The sequence below is a fragment of the Tiliqua scincoides genome, chromosome 11, assembly GCF_035046505.1.
Source record: "Tiliqua scincoides isolate rTilSci1 chromosome 11, rTilSci1.hap2, whole genome shotgun sequence".
In the NCBI taxonomy this organism is placed as follows: domain Eukaryota; kingdom Metazoa; phylum Chordata; class Lepidosauria; order Squamata; family Scincidae; genus Tiliqua; species Tiliqua scincoides.
Window position 1 is genome coordinate 13,402,334 of NC_089831.1, and position 23,152 is coordinate 13,425,485.

The 23,152-nt window shown below is 40.5% G+C and overlaps 1 protein-coding gene across 1 annotated transcript in view; it reads left to right on the plus strand.

Moving 5' to 3' along the window:
- Positions 1 to 23,152, plus strand: part of TCF7L1 (transcription factor 7 like 1) — a 105,180-nt gene that overhangs the window by 23,666 nt on the left and 58,362 nt on the right. The gene's annotated exons all lie outside the window — the stretch shown is intronic.

The following is a 23,152-nucleotide window of genomic DNA, read 5'->3' on the forward strand; positions in this document are numbered from 1 at the left end:
TAGGCAGGTTTACTCAGAAGTCCCACTGGGTTTAATGGGGCTTACTCCCAGGTAAGTGGGCATAGGATTGCACTGTTAGTCTTTTTGCTTTTGTTTTATCAGCCACCAGAGCAGTTTTATGTTTGTACACATGTAGTTGAGCTCTGTTTTCACGGAATGCTGCTGTTCCTTGGAAACTCAGCTCCCACAGGGGAACTTCCCTGAATGAGAGCTTACTTACCACTAGTCTCCTGCATTGTATACCCACAGGCAGGGAGCAGGATGTGTTCTGGGGTGCACTGTCAGCATACATGGTGATAGCAGAGCTGAAGAGGCTTGTATAAGATTAGCATGCGTCTTAGACCCCAGGAATCCTTTGCAACGCGCAAGCATTCCTTAGCAGATACACAGGATTCTTCTGCAGATTAGTCAGTTTGGAAATGCTTCCCTGAAGCTAAAAAAATTGGCAATTTAAGTCAATGTCAAAAAGAATCATTGAGCTGCATCAGTGTTGTTCCTGGGTAAGAGATCTCAGATATGCTTAGTGTCGCTTCCAGACCCTGCTTGGATGGTACTGGGATTGTTGTATGGCTATAACAAAATTCCTCCAGGAGGGGAGATATCGTAGTTGTACTAGTTGTGGCATTTTTTTTAACTTAGCAGTGGAGACAATATTTTGGCCAAGACTTCTTCTTGTGTTCCTTGGAAGGAAGAGACATATTTTTTCCCATGGTTTTGCTCCTATAGTGGGTTTGGTGCCTGAGAGCAAAAGGATGCTGTGGCCTACCTTTTGAGAGAAGGGTTTGAAAAGAATTGCTTCACATAATAAAACTGCAATCCTACTGGGATCAGTAAGGATTACTGTGAATAGAAAACAAGGAGTACATGCTTGGAAGACCAGGTGTGGGCTGTGGGCTCATGTTTCCTGCCTCTCCTCTTCTTTGTGAAGTCTTCCCTTGACAATGTTAACTGTGGCATAGCGTTATGTCTTTCCTGATACTTGCCATATTAATACTGGGTTAGCATTTAATTGGAGCTGGAAGCTGGTTCGCAAAGTTGAGCTAAAGCTAACCCTAGTTAAACTTGATGCGTGTGTAATGACACACCATGGATAATACTGACGAAATAATAGAGGAGGGGGATTTCTTATGGGAGAAGGATGATGTGGCCCACTACCAATCTGTTAACCATAGTTAAGAAATTAGCAGCATTGTGTCTGCACCAGGCCTTAGTGGTAACATCCACAGTTAGAGTGGATTGTTGAATATTGTAACAAGACACTACGGTAAATACTATGGACCTCAGTGCAGCACTGTTCATTTAAAATGGTCAATGAAAAGCTTTGTATAGCATTCAAGTGCCTAGGTGCAGCTTCAAACACAAGAAGCTTACTACATAAAATGGCCCTCGGTTTTCCAGAGAGCTATTTCTGGAACACTTAGGGCACAATCCTAACCCCTTTTGTCAGTGCTTTCCAGCACCGGCGTAGCGGTTCCAATGGGACATGTGCTGCATCCTGCAGTTGGGTGTTGCTCACAGAGGCCTCCTCAAAATAGGGGAATGTTTGTTCCCTTACCTCAGAGCTGCATTGCCCTTAGTACTGGAAAGCACTGACATAAGGGGTTAGGCTTGCGTCCTTAGACTAATAGTGCAATCCTATGCTCAGATGAAGTCAGCAGCCTAGCTACACTGGCTAACTATCCTTGACCCATCCTTCTCACTACACACACACACTGTCTATGTGTATCATTTTGATGCCTTGTGTTCTTTATTCTCATGTTTACCTGTTATCAAAGTGTCCCTTCTCACTCTTCCAGCTGACTGCCTCATTCATTGTGACAGCAGTAAATGGGATGGCTGTGAGTCTTGAAGAGCCTGATCCTAACCCCCACTCTAGTCCAAGGAATGAAGAGAGTGGGGACAATGCAGATCTTGAGCTCTGGTAGCAGAGAGAGCCTCCCCCTTCCCCTGTAAAGTCCCACTCTGAGGCAAGAAACTAGGGCGAACAGAAGGGATCCCTATCTGCTAACGAAACAAGTGTGATCAAGTCAACGCCCTTTATTGAACAGCATCGTGGCGAAGCATCTGAAAGAGTTGGCAGCTGTCTTGTTCTAGCAAGGCTCTTGCATCTTTGCAAGTTATGACAGACAATAAAGTAGGAGGTGTCAGTGAGATCTGGCTGCACCAGTTAGTTACATCATTATCTGTCATGGAATTTGCAAAGCCACAGGAACCTGCCTGGAACAGTAGGTTGCGGTCGGACCCACAGAGGAACAGTTGGAATTGCACTGGTCACTGCGGCCAGCCAGGAATGCTTGGTCCGCATAGCTGGACATCTGGAGGGCCTTGTGTCCTCTTCCCCTGTTGGAAAAGTGCCTGTGGAGAGCAAAGACAAATGAGAGAGTAGCAAGAAATTGGTGGTGGCAGCAGCCACAGCATGTGATCTGTGGATCAGGATACATACTCATGTTTTGTGACCGAGAGTAGTGCCGCATGAGTGCGCATGTGGCTGTATCTCGTTGGCTGAGAGAGTGCAGCACCTGGGATATTACCTTTCCCTCCCCTATGGGGAGTTGCAAAGGATATTCTGTGAGTAATGGCTGATTTTCAGGATTGCGGGCAATCCTGAAAAATAAAAGGATTTGGAGTGAGCATCTGGCTGGCAGTAGGGTGGTTACATTTAACAAGAGAGAGCATGTGCTCGCTGTTATTGGTTGTTGCAGCATAAACAAATAATTGGGAAACACACTTTATAGCAGGGACACATTTGAAAGTACTGAAGGGTGCATGGGAGGGAAGGGTTAGAAATGAGAGACAGAGAGATGTGGTATTCCTGTTCTGAGATATGGAGTTCCTGCCACTCTTGACCTGTATTCTTACATGCCTTGTTGAAGTGAAAGGTCCAGCTGAGTATTTGTGTGTGGAGTCCTCCAGGGTCAGGGACCTGCAATGAGAATCCTGAGAGGACAAGTTTTCATGATATATTCTTCTTGAATGTGTTCTGAGGAGTCAAGCTGTTTGTGAAATGCAGTTTCTCCATAGTTCCTCTTTGGGTCCTCTGAGTGTTCATGGTGTGAGGCCAGAGAGGTATAGTCCCATGCTGTGCATCCTGTGGTCTGAGTTGCGGTTTTGGTGGCAGAGGGTTAAAGTATTCCTGTTGGAGTGCTGTGATTGGCTATGGAGTTTAGTTTGTATCCTATTCTCTGTCATGTCAGAGTGGGAACAGTGAAGAGAAGGGTGAAGGGACTGGGAGAAGTCCTCTCCTTTCCATGCGCTACCCACACCTCTTCCTTGTTTTAGGCTTGAACCGGTACAAGGTGTGTCAGTATATGGAGTTGCATTGGCTTATCCTGACAGTAGCGGGATAAGATTGTGACATCGTTTAGTAGTTGAAACAAAGTTTCACTGGTGTCTTAGGCAGGCCTCATGGCATATTTTATCCTACTCAGAACCATTTTTTACATCAGAACAATTTTTAAAGTACTGTATATGATTGCGGTGTAAGTACTTAAACAATTAACCCCTTCAAATAACATTTGAACATTTTCTAGAGAGCCAAAACCAGAGGACAAAGTTCATGATGTTTATCTTTACTGATTTTTAATTGAAGACTGCATGCATTTGATATTTTGAATGTCAAATCTGTTTTTCATCACTTATATATTATAGCTTTATACAGTTCTTTTTACCATGCATCTCTTATAGAATACAAAATGAATCCGTACCAATGTGTCAAACACTTAAACCCAGACTATTTTGCAAAACATTATGGTGCAATACAAAACTCTCTTACTAGGGAGCAAGCCTCAGTAATAGAAGGTGCCTACTCATGAGTAAGCATGCATATGATGGCACTGTTAGTAGGCTGCAACTCTTCATGAATGCCTTCTTTGTATAACACAAGAAGGCAAACCCTACACTCATTCTACACTACCTTTTCCTGAGTTCCTCAGAGGCTGTGTAATTCAGCAGAATCAGATCTTTTCCCCTACAAATTAATGCAGTTATTGTTGAATACAGATCTTTTAAAACTGTGGTTAAGAAGGGGAAGTGAGGGAAGGGCCCTTGAAAATATTTAATTAAGAAATCATGCAATTTATTGTATTGTCATCCGCTCCCCATGGATTCTGAAAGGGGGAGAAGTCAGTTTCGCAATGATTTTAAGAAAATAAATGTGATTGCATTTTAATACTTGACTTTAAGCTTTGGCTGGCAAAGTAATGAGTAAAAGAATTGTGTCTGAGGCTGATCAAGCAACAAGTTTTTTTCCTCTTTTTTTTGCATTGCTTTTTTCATTTAAGGTGAGACTTAAGACCTTTAAAAGCTGTTAATGAGCTGATATTGTGTAACTCCTCTCCTCGCATTTAAAGAAGTGATTAAGCAAATTGACCAAGCTATAGAAGCTGTTTAAATGACAGCAAATAGAATTTACCTGAGCTCAAATCCAAATGTCCTAACTCCAGTTTCAAAATCTGCAAATGCCACAACCCTCAGGAGTTCATTGTGTTCTGTGGTCATTAGGGGTTCCCTGCCTGCATCCTTATCATGCTTAAACATGAACCTATTATTTTCCTTCAGTTGTGCTGTCAATGATCAGTTCCCTCATCAAATATGCCATTCTTGGTTGTTTTACTGCAGAGGGTTTGAAAAAGCATTCAGGCTAGTGTCATGAGGCAAAGAAACTGTTTTTGGGATACATTCTTAATGATTAAAAGAGTAGTTTGTTGATTAAAACAACCTTAGTTGATTGTATTGATTCTAGTCCAGTGTTTCTCAAACTGTGGGTCAGGACCCAGTAGGTGGGTTACGAGCCAATTTCGGGGGATCCCGATTCATTTCAATGTTTTATTTTTAATATATTAGACTTAATGCTACCATGGTATGTGACTGCATTTGGGGAAATGTGACAGACCTGTACTTTTAACAAGCTATTACGTATATTCTTTTAACAATGACAGTAAATGGGACTTACTCCTGAGTAAGCGTGGGTAGGATTGCAGCCCAGGATTGCTAAAAATTTTCCTGTGTAATGATATCACTTCCGGTCATGACATCACTTCCTCTGGATCCTGACAGATTCTCATTCTAAGAAGTGGGTCCCGCTGCTAAATGTGTGATAACCACTGTTCTAGTTCATAAAATTACATATGAGGGGAAAACACAGTGGTTTTGAAGCATTTAGGACAGTGTTTTTCAACCAGTGGTACTGGTACCATCAGTGGTACTTGAGGTAGTGTCTGGTGGCACTCACAGGACCCCCAGACCCCTGTCTTCTGGCAGCGAGACCAGGAACACTACAGAAACCGCAGCAGGAGGGTGATCTGCATTCTTCAGTACTGTTCTTGTAATCAGTGTGTTAAAATTCTACAGGACGGGACACCTTTTGAGTTGCTCAAAAGTTTTTAAAATTATGGATTAAACTTTGAGGCCTTGGTGATTAATGGATGCTAGAGAATCACAGAGAGGTGTGTTGATAATCTGACTGTCTGGCAGGGTTGTCAACCCCGTTTCATACAGAGGGCTGAAGCTAGCATTCATGGTACCTGCTGTGGGCTAGAAGTGAGACCATTAAGCAGAAAGTGACATCATTAAGCAGATGATGACCAGAAATAAGCACTTTGTTCTCACATAGAAATTTATCAGCTGCAAATGATAGAAGAGAATGTGAAAATCTTGTTCATATTTTCAAGATATGAGAGAGCCCAAATTATCACGCTGGGAGAACTCAGTAATAATGGTGTCCCGATAAATTTCTTCTTGGGGCTGCATTTGGCCCACGGGCCTTGTGTTTGATGCACTGGTCTATGGCATCTTTATGTAGGCATTGGAAACCTGTGTGTGTTGCAGCAGTGTGTTAGCTATTGAATTTATAGGATCATTAATAGCTAAGTGGATAGTGAGCAAGTATAAAGGACTGTATATTTCCTCATGAACCTTCCTCTATATTGAGATCTTCTATGGAAGTCCTTGTGCTCTGTCTTTAAGAAGAAAAGTGGGCAGTGAGGAAGAACTGGGTCTTTTCTGCGGTAGGATGGTGCACGGAATGCTCTCCCCAGTTTTATGTATCATTTCCGCCTTTGTATTTTGGTTTTTAATTTCTTATTTTGTATGTGTAATTTTAAATTGTTTTAATAGATTTTTTAAAATTATGATGTTAGCGTCCTTGTAGGCCTGTCCCCAGGGAGAAAGGGTGGGATATCAATATTTAAAATAATAAAAGTGACAGAAATTAGAATGGAGTTGTTTGGTATTCATGCTGCTTAGTAGGGATATATAGGACTGTAGCTACAGGTGAGCTTGTGGGGCGCCTGGTCCTCTAAGGAATATTCCAGGCCACCATTCTAAATTGGAAAAATTAACAGTGCAGTCTTTTGCTTGAGTACTTGAAAGTAAATCCCCTTGTATATAGGATTACAGGCCAAGTCTCTCAATTCTGTTTTACTAGTGGAGATACCAGGAAAAGGATATAGGCAGTATGCTACCTAATTAGTCATTAAGATATTGTACAGTTAAATAAATTATATGTTCTGCAAGCTACCTGTATTAATGTTCTGGTTATTCTACAATGATTCCCTACCTCTTCATTAAATGTTTGGCTATGGGCTTGTGGATATAGAGACTACTCTCCACCTTTTGGTGGTGCACATTGGAGAAAAACACTAATTTTCTTAATCTGAACTTAAAAGAAACAACTGCAATGTTTAGCACAGTATGTTCTAGTTGCTATTGCAATATAAAATCCCTGAACTACTTCCCTTTTCTTTTTCCCTGAACTAAAATCCCTGAACTATTTCTTTTCATTAATGAAAACGGGGAGATGGACCCTTTTGAATCGCATTAAAGAATGTCTGGTTGGCTTTATTGTTTCTCTGTTGATTAACGGGGGCTGGTTCTACTGTGACAGTGGAATTGGCAATGATGTGAAAGAATGCCACCTCATGTGAATGTCCTGGTATCAGCAGTGACTAGGCAGACAGGGCCATTGCTTGCTGGCTGTGTACCTTGGAACAACTGATAGCTCTGACCAGCAATGGAAGAAATATAGGGTAACATAAAAACTGAAACCCAAGTCCTTGATATTGTTTGAAAATAAAGCAGGGGCAAAAATAATTCAGTGGTTACATGGGATGAAACCAAAAGAGTTGTTGGCCATTATATTTGTGAGCCATCAATTTCTAAAATAATGGTTCCATTGTTACAGCTGATTCGTCAGATTGCTGAAGTTATGAGTGACTTTATATATATTTAAGCTGCAGTGAAACCTCTTGGCTTCACCAATCAAGTGCTCTTCCTTAGCTGACCCAGAGAAGCCTCTCTCTGCTTCTGCAGATTTACCTCTTCTTTTGGTTGAATTGAAACCAGAATAAAGGGGGCTGGGAAAAGTAGTTTTCCATTTTGGACTTCACAGGAAACTCTGGGTAACAAACCAGAATGCTTTCTATTTAGCTGGCTCCATAAGGTGAGGAGGAATGGGGAGAGCGAGGAGTGTGTGGGCTTCTTGTTTCTTCCTTATTTGACCACATTGCTAACAAGATTGTTGGACTGGCTGAACTGGGCCATTATGGTAAAGTCTGCTTTTCTGTGTGAAACAAAAATAAAATTGTGAGTTTTGAGGTCAAGCACCATAAGTATTACGCAGTTGGTCATTAATTGTGTTATAATTGCACAAATCCTGCCAAGTCACAGATAAATGTTCTTAATACTGTGTGCTTGATTTACCATCTATATTAATGGCATTTTACCTTTTGGGAGGATTGAGAACTTCAATCTCTTGCTTATTACTTTGATGTTTAAGAACATAAGAAGAGCCCTGCTGGATCAGGCTAAGGCCCCATCTAGCCCAGTTTCCTGTAACTCACAGTGGCCCACCAAATGCTTAAGGGAGTTTATTATTAATTTTTTTTTGTCTGCAGCTACTTGTACATTTGTTATGGCGTACAGGCAAAACAGATTAAGCTGAAATATTGTGTACATTATGAACATTTAGATTCTAAAACAATAAAGAATAACTAAAACACAAAATACTAGGATTCTGTCAAGGGACACAGCCACTTCCTTTCTATGTCAGGGAGAAACAATGTTATGCGCAATTGTAATCTTGATTAGGTTTAAGTTCACAATTGCTGTGTGACTATAGAGTTTGTAGTATAAAGATAGTATAATGATCCTTTTTAGGGCAAACAAGTTGCTATAACAATAAAACATCTATTCATTTATTATTATTATTATTATTATTATTATTATTATTATTATTATTATTATTAATTTATATCCCGCCTTTTTGCCCAATGGGCACAAAAGGCGGCTTACAAACAATTTAAAATACAACATTAAAAACAATCATTAAAACAATTTACAATAATTAAAAATCTAAAAACAAACCAACCCTGTGAATTCTCATATAAAAAGCAAGAACGCCAGCCAGCCTGTCAACAATTAAAAGCTTTTTGAAATAAAAAGGTCTTCAGTCCACACCGAAATGTTAGCAAGGAGGGAGCAGTTCTCAGTTCTAAGGGGAGGGTATTCCACAGTTTGGGAATTTACGTTCACATGTGTGTTGATTAAAAATGGAATCCTAATTTAGTTTAATTTAAAACCATCATTTAAATTGTCTCTTTTTCTCAGTGATTTAAATAATGATCTAAAATCAGTCCACCCTGCCCATATGAGTGCATATTCTGTGATGGTAGGTGTGATTGGGGGAAAATATTGTGGTTAAAAAAGGATTATTTGGTTTGAAAAGGAGGATGTCCCTTTCCTCTCCATCCAGCTTGCATGGTTTTCTGGAAACCAAGAACATAGAAGGAGAACTTCAAAAGCAATACCATGTCACTTCCCATGTCCAAAGCTTGGTTATGTTCATTCTATTAACTAAAAACAATGAAAATGTTTTACAAAAAATGTATTTTTTCTTAAGGATATATAAGATCTATATTTATTTACTGAAGGGTTAGTGTAGGTCATAGTACAGTACGATACAAAGGCAGAAGAGAAAAGGGCAGCTTTAAGTTCAAATCAGGGAAGTATCTAAAAAGACAAGAGGGGTCAATAGAAATACATGCATTCGTTCCCCTCTCTTTCACCTATCTTTTCTCTTTGCCAAAGGAAACTCACTATTTCCTTCCCATGATGTATGGGACTTAGAAACTCTTGCAGTCTAATACTAAACATGTTTGTCCAGATGTAAGTTCATTGAATTCAGTGGACTTCCTGTAAAGTTTGTCAGGATTGCAGCCATTATCATGGTTTGCAATCCTGTTCCATTTAATTGTTAATTATAACAAAGATTCAATTATTGAAAGACTTTGGAAATATAACATTTCTACTTATGTATGGAAAATTTATATTAGGAAACACGTTAAAAAATCTGGGATGCATCTCTTTCCATGGTGGGAGGAAGCAGAAGTATCTGTTTGTATGAGTGTCATATACATTATTTATGGAGACTCTGAGCACTCACAGTGCTATACAAAGTGGTTCACATGTTGCTATATTCCTTACAATGCCCTGTCTGATCGGTGGTTGTTTATCCAATAGTGCAAATGTAAGTCTGAGACCAAGAGATGCAAGAGCGTATTTAGTACAAATAGTTTGTATTTGTACTAAATAGTTCTTGAATATGACTAGAAGATGATGATGATGATGATGATGATGAAATGCTTTCAGTGTAATTGCTTGTAATTCTCTTATTGCTTTAAAGTTGGTCTGTCAACTTATTTAATAACATTCTGTGCTTTAATTGGTTAGTAAAAACTTGTAGCTCTACCTTAAAGGATACTGTTGAAGCATGCATTTAAACAAGTTTCAATGATTAGTTAAGGAAAAATGAGTTGGCAAGGTTTTTATAGAATGAATATCTATGAAGAAAGACATTCTCATAGGCCAAATACAATATTCAGTATAAATTATGCAAATGAAGTAGTAGCATATGTTGCATTATATATGTTTGCACAGAATTAAAAATACTTCCGGGAAGGACTAAAGTGAATGCACATGGCAGACAGCTGTGAGGTAGGAATGGAGAGTTTTTTCAGATCACTCTGTCCCTTGAAAACTGGAAGTGACTCCCTCTCTCTCCTGGGATTCTTCAGGAGAGGTTCTCCCTCTTCTGCTCTGCTGCTGCTCTCACTGTGGGGGTAGGGTGTGTGTTTGTGAATTCTTAAACTGGGTTATCCCATGGTTATTTGAATACAGGATTTCCCTTGAGTTGGCTGATTAAATCCTCTTTAAAGACTTACAAGTCTCTTACTTCCCTGGCCACTGGAAGTGCTGCAGAGCCGCCCTTCAACTTCTGAGGTTTCACTAGGTATGGATCACATGTTTTAAGGTTATTGCAGCTGACAAAGGACCACGAAACTTGCTGAGATATTAGTGTTTGTCCTCCGCTGCTCCACTTCACATGGTCCACCTATTCAAAGTACCATTGGAAGTATCTTGCAATGACATCATTACCAGTTACTTCTGAGCTGGGAGGCCTGTTGTTGGCCATGTGACCAACATCAGTAAGAGGCTCAGGGTGGACAGGAGGGCTCTTGTGAGCATGGAAAAGCATGCTTTGGAGCTCTGCCCGCTGAGCTGAGCCTCCTACCGCCTCCTGCCTCTGTTTGCTGTGTTGCGTTCCTGGTCTCGCTGCTGGGTGGCAGGTGTCCCGGGGTCCCACAAGTACCATCAGACACCATCTCAAATACCACTTGTGGTACCTATGCTGCTGGTTGAGCAACACTGCATTAGAGTGTTGAATATTTGCCCCAGAGTCAAATTTTTAAACTGCACTTCTAAGCATGCAGGATACACACAGCCTTGCTAATAATAAGGTAACATACTGTTTTTAATGACTTCATTTTGTGTAAAAAAAAAAAAAAAAAGGTAATCTGTAAGCTGTTCATCATGATTGTAATAAGAAAATACTAAAACTTGTAATTAAAACTTTCCTTTGACTGTGTTGGTCACATGTACGTAATTATATTGTGCCTGCTTGACAATTTTGTAATTAGGTAAATGACTAGGGAGGGTGGAAACAGGAAAATTCCTCCTGCAAACAAAACTGTTCCAGGCTTTCCTCTGTTTTTTAGTGTAAATCTTTATTATGTGTGTGACCTCAAGGTCAAAATGTGGCTGTCAAAAATTCTGGTAAGGCAGTATTTGTGAAGACCTCGGTTCAGGCTGGATATCCTCAGTTTCCTGTTAGCTGCTCAACTTCAGCTATCCTCAGTGCTATTTAAGCAAACTAACTGTGCCAAAATGAAGTCTTGAATATGATCCTGCTGCTTCTATTGTGCCTATAAAGCAATTTCATTCGACCTCATTCATTCCTATGTCTCTGACCTCAGCCTTCTGGAATTTGCTTTGCTCTGCAACCCACAGGTAACCCTGAACCAGGCACACCACCCCAGAGAACTCCTTAAAGTCTTCCTCTTAGGTAACCCTTGCTGAAATTCCTTCCTTTGTCTTTTTCAAGCACCCCATTCCCTGGGGGGTTCTTAGTTGCATCTGTAAGATATTTGCTGATAACCATACAGCATTATAGTCATCCGCTCATCTTCCTCCACTCACCATTCAGATAACATGAAGAGATTTTTTTGGAAATTAAGTACAGGTAGTCACAGGGGCAGGAGATGGGGGGATTTACAGCACAATGCTATGCATGCCTATTCAGAAGTAAGTCCCATTTTGTTAAATGGGACTTTACTCCCAGTAAAGGTCATAGCAGTGGTGGTTCTCACACATTTAGCATCCGGACCCACTTTTTAGAATGTGAATCTGTTAGGACCCACCAGAAGTGATGTCATGACCGGCAGTGACGTCATCAAGCAGAAACATTTTTAACAATCCTAGGTTGCAATCCTACCCACCTAGTAGTAAGTCCCATTGACTATCATTGTTAAAAGACTATACATAGTAGCTCGTTAAAAGTAACATTTAAAAGTTAAAAGATCTGCAACATTTCCCCAAATGCAGTCACGTACCATGGGAGCATAAAGTCTAATATATAAAAAATGGAAATGAATGGGGACCCACCTGAAATTGGGCCCAAACCCACAGTTTGAGAAACACTGGGTTATAGGACTGCAGCCATAGTTGCATTGGAGCAACTACAATGGAGGCATTTGTTGCTGATCCTTGCTTTAGGTTACTTGCTGCACATTGAGAAGCTGAATATTCAGAATGCCTTATTTTAATATATTCAGCTCTTTGAGTGTATCTTGTGGTGGAAGGGGTTTAGAAGGTTAGATAGAAGCTGGAGCGCTTTGTCTCTAGGGAAGTATCTTTTTCCCCCCTTGGTAAAAAGTCTGTTTCTTATTTAGAGTTATTGTTTGGCTACATTCTTATCCTTGCTGTAACTGCTTAGGGCATGAGATAAACCCCAAGTTCTGTGTAGCACTGGAGGAGGGAGAAACTTTCTGGGATGAGTTGCAGCTGCTTTCTTACCTAATAAATGCAGAATGAGGGAGCTCTGGGAAAGCTCTTTTGCTGTAACTAAAGACTGTGATTTGGATGCATCGATGTCAGTGTGTGTAGAAGAAGCAGGTCATCTCTGCTAGCTGCTGAAGAAATGGAAACAATCTGGGCCTAAAATAGCTGGGTATCAGTACTATTGCCTTGGTTTGCTGTTGCTTCCTAGACAGGATTTGTACAGCATGGGAATGTGGATTCATCCAGCAAATGGCCTCTTTCCATTCTCTTGGTTTCCACAATAATATTGGGGTTTTGATGCTCTTTTCCCTTACCTTGTTCCCCATCTCTTCCCATATGAGCTGTCAAATTGTGAGGCACTTATCTCTGGGGAAGTGCAGGCTGATTGTGTCAGCCTTTCCCAGTCAGATTAGTAAGGCACTTAAATCAGAGTTTCTCAAACTTGTGGGTCATGACCTACTTGATGGGTCACAAAGCTACAACTGACAAGCTGAGAGCAGATAAGCAAAATGCATTGAATCCTATGGAAAGCAAAACTAAGCAATATTGTGTGTTTACTAATGAGTAGGTGACCGTGCCACAGAAGGGCAGGCCGAGAGGAATCCAGTGTCACCGGAATGGTCCCGATTTGATGAACGCAGCCCCCCAAAAGCACCCAAGTAGGAAGTCCCTCACTCCAAGCTGATGAACATATTGAGCCCTATGGAAAGCGAAAGGTGTTGGTGTTTTGACTTTTTTAGTCTTGTAAAGCTAGGTGGGTCTTGATGATGTATAATTTTTAAAAGTGCTGATAGGAAAGGGTTGTTGTCTTACAGATTCCTCTCCCCCCCCCCCCCGGTGGATTCTCATTTCCTCTCATCATTTTGGGTTTTTAATGCTGTTTAGAGGGAGGCTTTAAATCTCAATCCAGCCCAAACTAAAAACATGTTCGATTTTAAATTGATTTTGTCCCAAATCACACCAAACAGGCTTAAATATAAAAATTTAAATAGAACTGGGCATTGGGTAGGGCTGAAAATCTTGCGGTGTTCTTTTGGGGGGGGATTTGAGGTTTTTGCAGGCAGGCTACAGAGAGAATTCGCTTGGTGGAACAGGGCTGACTTCCCCATCTCATCTTCCCTTATTTATTTGTTTTACTTTAATTATTTCTAATTATTCATTTTAATTAATTTAATTTATAGCCTATCTCTAGGGGATATGGCACCATTTCAGTGCTTGACATGGGCAATTGCAGTGCTAGGAAAGCACTTCCTGCTTGATGATGTCACTTCTGGCTATGACATCACTTCCAGGTTAATGACTTCATTTCCTGTGGGTCTTGGACAGATAGTCATTCTAAAAAGTCGTTCTGGTGCTAAAAGTTTGAGAACCACTGCATTAAATGATCTTTAAATCTAATCATTGAAATAGGTGCTGTGGACAAACCAGGCTGCACTAAATTTTGCTTCTTGAGTATTGGCTAGGGTAGAACATATCTTACTCCCTGCCATATGGGAGTGAAATCCAGTGCAGCCTTCCTGGAAAGACCTATTATTCCACTATAGTGAATATGAAAATTCTGGCGGGTGCAGGCTAATTCAGAAGGACGAATGGCATGGGAAGAGAACAACACTGGTAAATAATTGTCAAAGATCCAACAAGTGGGTTACCATTGCATCCTATTTATACACTGCAGCCTATTTATACATGGTTTTTTTATACACTGATTTAGCACGAATGGCCCCTACAAATGAGAAGGAATGTGCTGATCCCTGGAGAAGGGGAAAAATGCATCCTTTTAAAAACTGAACGGTCCTTTTAACAATAGCCTCCTTAATGAGAGAGAGAGAGGGCAGCTGGCTGACAATCCATCAGTCCTTCTCACTTCAGGCAACCCCTCCCTTCCCCCTGAGCAGTGAAAGAAAGGTGATCACTTTGCATTGGTGAAGGGAGGGACTGAGTTGGAGGAGACTGATTGACGGATTGTCTTCTTAATGACTTATCTTACATCACAAAGGTCAGCAAGGCTGTTTTTAGAGCAAGAGCAAAGAAACTTTGTTTTTTAAATTGATTTGCTATAGTTTTTTTGCCATCCACTGAGTGCTTGGAACAGAACAATAATGAGACTCAACCTGTACTTTGTAGACATGGGGGGGGAGGTTTACTTTGAAGGGTAACAGAAGAAGTAAATATGGTTGATCGCGAGAGAAGTTGGACCTAGCTTAAAGGGGGATTAGTAAAGGGGGAACAAGAGGGAATGCTGAATACCTGACATCAAAACACCAAATGCTTTGGGGGGAGCGCAACTGAGAAGTGAATGCGTTAGCATGTTGTATTTCCTAATTCTTTCGTTTTGGTGTTGAACGTGTTCCAGTGCATCATCTAGTTCAACTTCCTGCCATTATAAGCCATCCTCTACTTAAAGCATCCCTAACAGATGTTTTTGCCCAGCCATGCAATTTGTCACTCATCTGGGGTAAGTAACTCATCTTAGGGGAGTTGTTAAGTAGTAAACTGCATCACACTTTGTCTATCCTTCCTGCCCATTGCCATCATTGTCCACCTTTTTTGTTGTTACAGTGATCTTCCTTCCACTGTTATAATGGCTGAAGCATTTTTTTCTCCCTATCTTCCCCCCTCTCCCCGTGCCCTATTTGTTGTTATGCAGTGGTGGTAGAGCAGGAGGATCCCCTTACTCATGTGTAGTCTGGGGTCACTTCTGGAGGTCCCCATAGTGGTTGTGGGTAAGAGTGCCTTTATTTAGCTTTGGCTTGCTGTCCAGCAATGGCCGTTCCTGGAGAAAATGGCTCTATCACCCATACCTTGGTCTCATCTTGGCTTGATTTCTGCAGCATGCTGTGAATTGGGCTACCTTTTGAAGACTGTCTGCAATCTGGTGCAAAATGCAGGTGCCCAGCTTGTTGCAGCAGCTGAGGTAGGGGACATATGAATAATCCTAGCCCTATACTGCTCTGGGCCAGGATATCTTAGAGACCACCTACTCCCGTACAATCCGGCTCGCCATCTCAGGTCATCAGAGAAGGCCTTTTTGCAAGTGCCGCCACCCAAGGAGGTCCGGGGGGTGGCTGCAAGAAATAGGGCCTTCTCGGTAGTGGCACCAACATTATGGAACTCCCTTCCCCTTGACTTGAGAATGGCTCCCTCTCTTGAGAGCTTTCGGCGAGGCCTGAAAACACTGTTGTTTAAACAAGCCTTCTGATTTCTGGCCTTCTTAACTTTTTATACATCTTTTAGTTTTACAGGCTTGATTCCTCGGTGATCTGCTCTTTTACTCTTTTAATCTGACTACTGTTTTTATGGCCCTGTAGTGTGTTTTTAAATGTTTTTATCTGTTTGTATTAATGTTTTTTAAATTCTATTGTTTTTTAATATGTTGTTAGCCGCCCTGGGTCCCGTTAGGGAGAAGGTCGGGATAAAAATAAAGTTTTATTATTATTATTATTATTATTATTATTATTATTATTATTATTATTATTATTTGCTTCCAACCATTCATGAAAATGAATATATTTCTCCAAGTGTCTGGAATAGGTTGTTTTAAGTTGGTTGTTTTATGTTGCTGTTTTCATTTTTTTGTGCTACTCTTGTTCTTAACATTATATATTTGAGGCTTATTCAAAAAGCAGCATATAAATAAAAATGTATACCTAAAATAAATGTCAGGTGAAAGATGTGGTTGTAGTGGCAGCAAGAAGAGAATTGTAGTGGTGGTGGGGAGCTGTGCATGAGAGGGAAAGAAAGAGGTTGTCCAGTGTTGTAGAAGGTAGGTAATTGTCCACTCCAAAATTATTTTCAGGGGAAGCTCATAATCTTACCCAGGACCTTAATTCTGTGATTGAATTGCTCAATTGAGTAATCATGTTCAGTTAACATCTTACTCTAGGTTAAACTCATTTTTGCTAACAGTTTACCCAGTTCCTTCATACTTTCTCTGTATGATTTGTCTTCTCGATCCTTTATCATAATTTTATATAATTTGCTACCCTCGAAGTTTTCTCTACCCTCTACTGAATTTTATATAATTTACTACTCTCAAAGTTTCACCCTCAAAGGTGTCAAAACACAATTCATACAGAGGACCAAATAGCATTCATGATGCCTACTGAGGGCCAGAATTGATGTCATTAAGCAGGAAGTGACGACATTAAGCAGGTGATGACCAGAAATAAGCATTTTTTCTTGCTTAGGAATTTATTAGCTACCAATGAAAGAAAAGAAAATATGCAAATCTTTATCGTATTTTGAAGATATTGGAGAACTTAATTCTCACTTGGGCCATCCTTTCAGCAGTGATACTGCAGCACAGTTCAGCAGCTGATGGTGGGAGAGCCCAGCTATCATATGGTCTGGATAAAGAGCTTCCACAGGCTTTATCCAGCCTGTGGGCCTTTTTAAACATCTTTTCTGTATCTTTTAGTATTTTTACAGGCCTGATTCCTCTGATTTGCTACGTTTTGCTCTTTTTATCTGACTATGGTTTTTATGGGTATATGTTAATGTGTTTTTAATATGTTTTTATTTGTGGTTAAATTATGTTTTTAATCTGTTTTTAATATGTTGTGAGCCGCCCTGGGTCCCTTTGGGGAGAAGGGCGGGATATAAATAAAGTTTATTAATAATAATAATTATTGTTATTATATTTGACACTCCTGCTCTCAAACCTTTCCAACTTAATCCAATCCTTTTCAGTATCCTCTTTGGGTTCTGGTGCTTAGGCCTCGATGGGCACTGTAGTCCAAATGAGAACTTTTCCATAGAACAATGCTGTTATTTCCCGAATGTTCCAAATGTTGCTTCTGCTAATGCAACCCAAAATGTATGACATTTTGTGCTTGAGCATGGTATTTTGATTTCTGATAACCTGTTCATCCACTGAAGCCTCTAAATATTTGAAAAACGTACAGACAGAGCCTTCTGTGGCTAGAATTGCCATCAAGAGAGAGATGCATTTTTGGGCTCCCAGGTCGCAATCCAAAAATCTGATTAATTTTCAGTGTTTTGCCCCAACTACGAGTGGCTTTCTCAAAGGAAGATCTGACTACCCTGTTCCAAAACACAGTATCACCCTACTGCCTTGTAAGCGAAAAATTGAAGTGCGTATCCTAGCCAAAAGCTCAAGGAGAACAGCCCTCCAGTACATGATGGGCTGGTTGAGATAATTGATAAACCATGATAAAACCATATCTTATCAATTGAGAATGTGAGTCAAGCCTGCACATTTTGCCCCCTCCCCTTACTTTACTTGTTTTCTTCCTTCCTTCCTTTTTGTTCTCACAACAACCCTTTGAGGTAGGTGAGGGTTAGAGAGAGTGTGTGTGACTGGGCCACGGTCACCCAGGAAGCTTCATGGTTGTGTGGGTATTTGAACTTAGATCTTCCATAGCCATTACACCATCCTGGCTTTCCACAAGGAAGTGATCCTATCTCAGGTTTGTTTCTTAAATGGAAAACGTTCCACTTCGTCTTGAAGACGTGGCTCCCTTCCATCTTATGGCTGAATTTGCTATATTAGTTCTGAGTAAGCCGATCTCTGTTTGTGTTGTCTCCTCTAGGCAGCCTATGGAATTTAGCAAGCACCAATTCCAAAATCTCCTATTTAGTAGTTATTACACTGGAATGCTTGCTTCTGCCAGCCAAGGTGTTTCAGCCAAGGCTTTCCCCTTATTTTTTGGCAAGAAATTCATAGAAGCGACCACTTGGGAAATTTCAAGGGCCTAGAACTGTTTGAAAATATGGGGCAACTACCTTATAACAGAAAACACATTTTTACAGAATTGATTGTGCAACATCTGGCCACACGTTCATCCATCTATAGCTGTATCTCTATCCCCATTCTTTTGAGATCTTGAGTAGTGCAGCCATAAACAACTGTGTGCTTATTGCATTTCCAAGGGGTTCACAGCAGTGCATGGTGCAGTGGAAAAGGGGAAATGTAGGGGAAGCTCAACACTTAGGTTCTTTGTATACAACCGATACAAAAATAAAAGCCACCCAGTGTATGCCCCTCTCTTTCCTAGTCCTTCTCTGTTTTGCCCTCTCTACACCCTTGCCTCTTGCTCGTTCACTTTCATCAAATGGCTAAGTAATCCAACTCTTTCCAAGCTATAGCCAGTGGCAAATTATCTCCTGCCTGAGACAAATGTCCATAATTTATTTCCTGCATATCCATCACTTCTCTTCCTGCTGCATCTGTAATCCTGTATCATTTTGTCAATGAGAATTGATCTTGAGAGAATTCTGTTTTCATGATACCATGTAGGACAGATATGTCCAACTTGTGTACTCTTGTGTCAGGGACACCACTTGTGTCTGCAAGTGGTGGCAAAGGAGCTAGAAGTGTATTTTGCTCCTCTAACAGACCATCTCAAGAATAGTCATTACTTTCCATTTTTTTTGAGACATACAAAATTATGCAGGGGATGGACAGAGTGGGTAGGGAGATGCTCTTTACACTCTCACATAATACCAGAACCAGGGGACATCCACTAAAATTGAGTGTTGGGCCGGTTAGGACAGACAAAAGAAAATATTTCTTTACTCAGCGTGTGGTTGGTCTGTGGAACTCCTTGCCACAGGATGTGGTGCTGGCGTCTAGCCTAGACGCCTTTAAAAGGGGATTGGACAAGTTTCTGGAGGAAAAGTCCATTATGGGGTACAAGCCATGATGTGTATGCGCAACCTCCTGATTTTAGAAATGGGTTATGTCAGAATGCCAGATGCAAGGGAGGGCACCAGGATGAGGTCTCTTGTTATCTGGTGTGCTCCCTGGGGCATTTGGTGGGCCGCTGTGAGATACAGGAAGCTGGACTAGATGGGCCTATGGCCTGATCCAGTGGGGCTGTTCTTATGTTCCATAATAAAATTGTTGTCTTCTAGGTGTACAGAGCCTAGATGCAGTCAAGCATAACCTAAGTATACATGCATTTACATATTGCAATCACGCTATGTCCAAAACCCCAGTGTTTGACACTAGTGCAGCCCTTTTTATTTTAACTTGAAAATATTTTCTTTATGACTGAGTCTGCAGTGATATTTGCTCCTAGCTTCAGGTACAGCAAGGTAGTAAAATAACGTTAGGGTCCAGATTTTGGCCTGCAGGCAATCAGTTGAATAGACTTAGTATATTTTAAATTGATTGGTAGATGTGGGTAAGCAACACTATCAATGTACTACCACTGATACTGTTTTTCTGTACGACTGTCTTGTGCCTTTTCAGCTTACTCCATTTACTTTAGTGGTTCAGCATCATGACTGTAGTATAATATTTACAGTTTTGTAAGTTTTAATATTGGGACAATGTTTGGATTGACATACTGTTGGCATTACATTTGCAGTGTTGTTCTGCACTGTTTTCCTGGAACTTGCGTCAACTTTCACAGGGCTGTAGGTCTGGTAGATAACAGAATCCAACTGCTATATTTCCTCAGGGCTATGTAAAACAGCATTGTGGAGTCCACTGAAGACAGTAGTCCAGAAACATTTTTACTAACCCATGTCCCATTGCATATTCTACTAGCCTACCATTTGTGATCCATGGATAATTTAAAGCAGGGGTCTCTAAACTTCTTGGCCGAAGGGCTGCATCAAATATCTGGTACAAGGTTGGAAAAAAAATATAAAATTTAAATAAATACATTTGAGATGGAACTTAGATGAATGAATGGGCTCAAATGTCCAGGATTTCTCCAAGCACCAACACAGCCCAAGAAATAAAGCACACACTTAAATGGACCCCCATTTCCCCACCCCACAAGCACAACTCTGGTTGTATTTGATCAACTGGACCAGAGGCTCTCAGGGGATCAGAGGCTGGCCGTAGGCCGGATAGAGGCTTTCCACAGGCTGTATCTGGCCGCCAGGAAGGCATTTGGAGACTGCTGGTTTAGAGCAGTGATTCCCATACTGTGAGCCATGTTGTAGCCATCATGGGGAGCTGTGACCAATGGCCCAGTAATCAAGAGAACCACGAGTCAAAGTTTGGGAACCACTGATTTATAGGCAAAAAAGTAAAGCCACCACCTTAAAGTTTTCACAAAACTTCCTTGCCTAATTGACCTGGAGGTGATTTTTTTTTTCACTCACTGCAAATGTAAGTGGCTATTTGATACAAAAGTCTTTTTTTAAAGTCTCACTGTTTTAGAGAGAAGATTGGGATTCATTTTGGAGTTTTACAAACTTTGACATCATCACTGTCACGAAGAGTACCAGGCTGATTTTATAAGTCTGAAGACCTTTGTAGAAACGTTTTCATTGGGAATTCTCTCTGAAAGCAGCATTTGTTGCAGAAGTGGGATTGGTGTGTGGTGCTTGGAAGCCAGGTGTTTTGGCAGTATGGAAATATTGTATTACTCACACACCCCTAGGTTACATTCTCTCCAAATCCCTTTCCATTGTTCAGATATTTTCTCCTGTTCTCACACAACTAAAGTAGATTAGCCTGCTTATCTTGCAGCAGTAAAGTTAATAGAGCAGTCACTCTAAATAAGAACTTGGTTTTGCCAAGTGATGAATAACAGGAGCATCATCTGTTATTATCTTAAGTTGAGAACAATATACATCTGATTCTCCCGGGGAGCAGGTTGAGACTAGAATGAGTAGCAGTTGGGGTAACTAATCCATAGTATACATTCCTAATGGAACACACCTTTTTTTTTTTCTTTCCTGGCTGACCTTTTCTCATGTTGAAGGGAGCCTTTTGCCAGTGATCAGATGTGACATTGCCACTTTCTGGACAGAGTATTAATGTTCTGGAGTGGGGGTTATACTGCATTTCTCACAGACAGCTTGAATAGACTGGAAAGTTGTGATGTAACTCCATTAAGGCTCTGACACTCTGAGCCTGACAGAATGCTGCAGTCGATCCCTCCCCAAATTGGCAAGAAAGTCTTGAATAAAGGAAGAGTCTATATGCAATAAGTATGGCTGTACAATACCTTATATTGCTTAGTATATGCCGTTTTTTAAAAGATAACTTGATTTTTTTCTCATGCAGGAAAGAATGCTGCTTCTAAGCATAATCTAAAAACTTAAGTATATTTAGTTTTTTCTGAGTATGTCCTTGCCTCACTGGTATTGTCTTAACCATATGCCGGCTAATGCACATCTAATCAACAAATTAACTGATTTTCTTTAATCAGATAACAACCGTAAAGGTAAGGTAGGGCAGCTGTTATGAACAGTGACCCTAGCACTTTAAATGTTACTTTGTCATTCTGTCAACCTGTTGAAATTTTATCTTGCATTTCATGTGATGTACATTTTTTTGATAGAAAATGCATCCAGATGGTGTTATGTAACATACAAAAAAGTCTTAAAGCTTTTTGGGTCTTTTCAAATAGGACAATTTTCTGCAGTTTTTTATTTCGTGTAGCAAATAGCATATATTACACAATCATGGATAACAAGATCATGTGCCTGTATGCAGTGATAAAAGAAATTCTCATTTTTCATAAGGCATGGCATATATGCGAAGTATACATTACTTTCTACATGGAAATGATTTATATCATGCAGGAAGATTGCCATGCATAGAGCAGGAATAGGAGACTTTACAGTACTGTTGGTGTATGAATTGCTTATCAAATGTTAAAAATGTTGTGCAAATAAAACCAATGTCACTTGAGTGTTGGAGGCACTTATGTTGTTACTAGTTCTGTGAACTTAGTTTGTGATTAACAAATAAAGGTCCCTAGTGTTTTAGTTACATTGTCTGATGAAAAAACAGTTTCTGTCTAAACCATGGCTTGTATTCCACCTCTGCCGTTGATTGTGATGACTGGCAAAACACTATTACGGAGGGCAGCTTCTGGTATTACATTTTATGTTGCTACAGATGCCCCAGTATGAAATTCTCAGTTATCATGATAGCTATGAAGAGCCCAACCCCTGGAAATTCTGCTTTACTTCATATTGAGGTAGGATGGCATGTATATTTCGCGTGGAGAACATAAGGAGCCGAAAAGATATGCAACAAGAGAATTCTGTAAGCAGAGGTTTAAGAGGAATCGGTCGCGTTTGCATTTAAAGTTCACAAAGAACAAAGAGTGGGAAAACTCATGTTATTGCTGAGATTTTTGCACAAGGTTTTTGCTTTCTTAAGGGAAGTGATCCGGAGGCCATTGTTTAGTGTTTGACGCTCTGGTGGTACACAGAGTATGCTTTGTCCCTGTTTTGAATGATAGTCTTTGCATCTTTAAAAAAGATGTTTTGTAGCAGCAGAGAAGGTGGGAACTTCAGGTATTTGTGATGAATAACGAAGTGTGTATATTTTTTTTTAGGCCTCCCTGCTATTCAGTCTATTAGCTGCTTGTTCGCTCTTCCATTCTGTTAGTTGGCTACCTTGAGTTTTAGTCTAAACAAGATCTACAAGCTGTTTCTTCCCAGTTTCATGCCACCATAAAGCAACAAGTGCTCCAGGCGGCCCTTCGTAGTCCCTCATTCTGAGGGGCCTCATTACAGGGGTGATGTAAGCATGTTTTGAGCAGCTGTTTTTAATTTCCCAAAACTATTGTTTCCCTCCTAGACTTAACTTTGGTAGCAAGGAAGAGTAACTAGAATATACAATGATGTGTTTTGGGACTTGGAAGAGCCATGAATCATTATTTTGAAGTATCCTAAAGCTGTGTGTATAAAAAAGGCGAATCAGCCTAGTCCTTCTAGAGAAGAAGTAAGTTCCTCTCAAGGAAGGGCCTGCCAACACTGAGTACTGGGCCTTTTAGTTCTGTGACTGAAATGAATACATGAGTAATGGTTAAAGGTA